We start from the raw sequence: 5,339 nt of genomic DNA on the forward strand, positions 1-5,339 counted from the left end.
GTACGTTGTCTCTTCTCTTAAAGCGTCTTGATGGTGAATCTTTTAAGCAATCATCTGCCTGCGATGAAATTGCATTAAAATGTTTGTACTGGGACAAGTGGTTTCCTGTTATGCCCAAAATGTCCGTGTGAGTGAAACAACTGCGCAGCAGTCCAAGAGATGAGTGTTTCTAGGAGCACCTGGGAGTGTAGAGAAGGTGCAGGAATATTTTCCCAGAGGTGTTAAACCTATAAGCACACAGGGGTTGCCTAATGTGGAACCAACAATTAATTGAAAAAGGTAAGGACTCAAGATCACCAGTGGTTGATCATTAAAATTTAGTGGTTACCTTCTCAAGAGGAAAACAGAATGGTTCTGCCAATTTTTTCTGATGGAGAAAGACTGGAAACCAAAAGTCCTAAAAAAGAGAACACAAAACCCTAATTTTGCTTACTGCTGCATATGAGCATTTCCTTTATTTGCCTAGATCTGTGTACTGCTTGTGCTAAGCGATACCTTCGGCACTGATGTGACCTGTGTATGTTATAGCAATGTGTCTCACGTCCAGCTCTGCGGAATCTTGGGGTGGGACATGTCTGTGGTTGGTGGCATCACTGGGGCTGGTTGTGCTCAGAGGTTTCTCAAGGCCAGTGACTGTAAGAGCAGGGGAAGCATAGAGTCACAGACTGGTTTGGCTTGGAAGAGACCTTAAAGCCCATCCAGTTCCAACCCCCCTGCCATGGGCAGGGACACCTTCCACTAGACCAGGTTGCTCAAAGCCTCATCCAGCCTGGCCTTGGACACTTCCAGGGATGGGGCATCCACAGCTTCTCTGGGCAACCTGTCCCAGTATCTCCCCACCTCTCTGTGAAGGATTTCTTCCTCATATCTAATCATCTTAGCTCGGAGTGGGAGGTCCTGCAGATAAAGGTCCTTCAGTAGTGGCTGCAGCCTGGGGAGAGCAGTACAGCCCTGATGGACTTGGACCACCATGTCTGCAAGCTGCAATACAGGGGATTGTCCTGAGAAAGCTTGGCATGTCACAGTGTGTTTATCCTCCCGTTTCCCCTCCCCTTGTCCTTGCGCCACAAATGACCCATGTAATGGTGACCCGGGCTCTACATGTCTCTTCATACACCCAATCTCCACCACCGCAACTGCAGTGGCACCCTACCATCCTCCCCTCCTGATTTACAGCCCTAGAGGGGCCAACACCTGCCTCCACAACATCATCAAGGGACTTGCCTGTCCCCAGCTGCCCCGGGGTCAGATGGGTCTGAGCAGGGGATGACAGCAGGAGCCAGAGGGCCCCAGGAAAGGGTGGCTTATCCCACTGCCTGCAAATTCTTGGGGTATTGGAACAACACTGTGACTTTGAAGGACATGGGATGTGAAGGCTGTTTACTTTTGTCTCACCAGTGCAGGAAGGCTCACAAATGAAAGGTTTTGTACTAAAAGTGATGGGCACCACCTTGAATTTAACTCCCAACCAAGGCTTGTCCCATGGCAGGACTTTTCACGCAGGCTCTGGGTGTTGCTGTATGCTTAGGAGCTCCTTCCTGGGATGAGAAACCCAGGGAGCAAAGGGTCTTTGGTCCCTAGTGTCACGGGAATGTGAAGCCCAGAGTTTTCTGTAGGACTGATTTAAAAGCCAAGATCTGCCACCTGTAAACACAATAGCAGCGACTCTGTGTTCCATTGTCTTCTCTAAATGAGCAAGATACACCTTGCCACCTCGGATTTGTGTCTATTGCTTCACATGTACTTCTAAAGGTGTCTCCACTGAGCTGCAGGGCTGAGAGGAGCACCAAGACCCACCAAAACCTGCCCCAGCCAGCGTGCTTCTAGCTCAGTTGCTGGTGCTCAGCAATTCTGCCGCTTTGCCTTATAAATTAGGTGCCAACATGAGATGAGAGGCTTGGTGAGTCCGTCACAATGAAATATTGGGCTATAAGGAATAGAGACTGTCCTACTTAACCTGAAGCCAAGCAGGGGCAGGTCTTCTTTTCCTTACAGCACTGTTCCTGACAATACCAGCCTCTGTTACCTGCTTCCATCAAGAGAAATCCTCTTCCCCAACTCCTCAGGAGCTTAATTACATGTCATAGTGCATCTCACCATCTTCTGTCAGCCACAGAGAGCTTCTCTCCAAGGCTCCTGGTTAAACCTCACACCTTGTCCTGCAGGGAGGACTCAGTGTGGGGACTGGCAGGCACATCCCGAGTCTTCTCATGAGGGTCAGGAGAGCTGGCAGCTCCTGCAGCCTCTGCAACTCTCGCTTATCCCAACAGGGTGGTTAGGTGTGATGTTCTAGGTGCATCCCAGCAGTGCCAGCTACACGTGCTGCGTGCATGGGGACAAGCGGGCTTCCCTCTCCCCACCTCATTCCACGGGATGTAAATTTATGTCTGCAAGTCCCTACTTCACCCACTGCTATAAAGGAAGCCCAAGGTCTATCTGAGACTTTTAGATGCATAATTGAAGGCAGGCTTCTCCAGTCGGGGGGACTGTGCTGCTGACATATGGAAGATTTATAGGCAGACTGAGCATATCAGTGAGTGTTTTAAGAATCAGTAGGCCCTCCAGAAAACCATGACTGCTGCACTGCTGAGCGTGCTCTGCAGAAGCCCAATCCCAACCAGTCCCACCTGTGGCAGCAGGTGGATGGCAGCAGAGCAGGATCTGAAGGGTTTACCTGGATCCTGCTGGGGTGAGGTCTGCTCCACAGTGTCATCACCTTAAACTGAGCACCTTCACCTGCCCGATTTACTGACCAGTCTTTGGGGATGGGACCCTTTGGGGACTTGGCATCACCATTTCCAGACTGAGGGTGTTGAGTGGGGTGTTAAGCACTACTTGGCCCTTGCAACCCTGCAAGGCAGTGCTTTCACCCTCCATCAAATAATAATAAACCCGAGCACTGCTTAATTACAAAAGCTCAACGGATGAAGTACCAGATTTGTCATAGGCTCTTGCTGTTTAGTAGGGACTTGCATATTAAATGTTGTGTCTTGTGGCCTGGGAACACTGAGATTTTATGCTCCACACCAGGATCTGTCTGTTCCTCCCTCCATAGCCTCCCAAATCTGCTCTGTCCCCAGCCCACGGCAGGAATGGCAGAGCAGACCTCTCATACCACCATGCCACCATGTTTATCACAGGCTCTGCCAATAAATGTGGATGCTTGGCAGCCAAGAAGATGCAGAGGTGGATTCTCACAGCCACATCTGCAAGGAGTTTTGTTCCTGGGATGAAGCCCTGTGTGTCTTCTTGGTGGGGTCTCCTTGCACTATCGCTGCCCCTGGGAGCAAGCTCCGGCACTCACACTGGGCACCCCCAGCCAGAACTTCATTCTGTGTGGATGAGCTTCACAGGGTGCTGTGGGCTGGGGTAACAGAGAACCTGGGCAGTCCTGTCCTTTCCATCCAGCCCCAGCACCAGACAGGCTGTTTGCCACTGCCAAGGACTCCTTGGTGGGAGTCTTCCCACCAGGACATACATCCCACCTTGCCTCTGCCTGCCCTGGCATGCACCCACCAAGGACCATTAGGGGTGTGGGGGAGATTCTGGCTTTTCCAAGTCACCCTTGGGTGTCTGTGGTCCCTGATGGAGTCTTCGTCCTTTGGGCTTCACCCTGCCAGGGGGCAGGGCACGTCCCTCCCCATACATCTACCTTTCCTAAGGCAGGACCTGTCTGGTGCCGTTCCCCCAGCTCAAGGTCAGGTTGCAGGGCATGGAGTGTATTTCTGAATAAATAAACAATTGTTTTGCCCTATCATCATGGTGGGAAACAACCCACAGCTCAGCTTCACATGAAGTTTGCCCTGTTAAGCCACCTACCAGCCTTGGAGCTGGTGGGAAGATGTGGCACTTGAGCAGTGTCCCTGAGTTTGAACTCGCCCAAGGGATCCATCATTGCCATATTGCTGCTGTTAGGAGCTCATTTATCTGGGCACATTCCTGTTCATGAGTCCAAAAAGGCTTTTCTGAGGACATGCTTTATTATTCAAAGTATTTTCCCTGCCAGTCTCCTTGTCCTCTCGCATCTTCCCAGAGCGTGACCATGAGAAGGGCTGAATGCAGGCGAGGGCTTGGAGGAAGCAGCATTTATCCACATCCATCAGCCAACACCCTGGCTGAAAGGAATGAGCTGCTGAAGCCCCAGATCTGCTGCCCCACGATTCACAGGTGAGGACTGCTTTGGGGGTGGCACACCTCCTACCTGTATGTCCCATGAGGATACCAACACAGCCAGGGAAACAGCTTCTTTCCGTGAGTTCCCTGCACTCTCCTGGGCAAATGCCAACTGGGGCAGCTGCATTCAGCCATCCCAAATTCCATGTGCCACCTCGATTGGCCACAGCCCTCGTCAGCGCCTGCCCTGAGCTGATGTGCTGTGGCAGTGTGACCCACGGCAGCCCCGGGCTGTGAGTCACAGCCACCAGCTCGACGCCAGGAACTGTGCCGGGTGGGCTGGAGCCAGTGCTCCATGCAAAAGCATAGGGCCTGCAGCAATAGGACCCTTGAGCAGGACGAGGAGGTGCACAGCTTATTTAGGGCACCAAACGTGGACACTTTGGTGAAGAGCAGGTCCCTGTGCAGCCAGTGGGGAGAGGCAGGTGCTCCGTGCATCTGCCTAGGGGAGTGTCTGTAGGGATGGCTGTGGGGATCCAAAGCATGTCCATCAGGACATGCCCCTCACCTTTGGCCAAGGCTTTGGGCAGGTGTCTGAAACACTTTCCAGCCTTGCTCAAAGGGACCATCTCTCCCTGGTGCTGCTGGCAGGGATGCAGCCTCCAGCCCTGAATCCCAGCAGATCAGGGCAGCAAATAGCCTCACTGGGGAAGAGGCAAGTGCTGTAACTGTGCATCCTTGACCTGGAGAGAAGGGTTATTTAGGGATCTGCCCAAGCCCAACTGGGTTTGCATATATCCTGTAACTGTGAACATCTCAGCAGGCTTAGAGACCTCCCTTCAGCAAAGGCTGGAGGCTGGGAAGGATTATCCATGGGCTGGGAGCGAGCCGGGTGTCCTGACAGCCTGCGAGCCATGAGAAATGACTCAATGGCGTCTCTTGGATCACCACATCACAGGAGGGCCGGATCTCCCTGCTCCTGCCCAGCGGGGTGACCAGGGACCAATCCATCTTGCCGTGAGCCGCTTGCACTGCCTCCCTGTGAAAGCCCAGCGGAGGCTGAGCCAAGCTGAGTGATCTGATGGGCCTGGCATCCGATCATAATTCTTCTCACAGTGATTTTTATTGGACTTTATAGGCACTGTTTTGTCCAGGGAGCTTGAACCCTCCATATTTCATCCCTTCCCCTCACTGGGGAATGTCAGGAAGTCCAGGCCCAGCTCCTG

Source organism: Eurypyga helias, unplaced genomic scaffold, assembly GCF_000690775.1.
Source record: "Eurypyga helias isolate BGI_N326 unplaced genomic scaffold, ASM69077v1 scaffold17947, whole genome shotgun sequence".
Lineage (NCBI taxonomy): Eukaryota > Metazoa > Chordata > Aves > Eurypygiformes > Eurypygidae > Eurypyga > Eurypyga helias.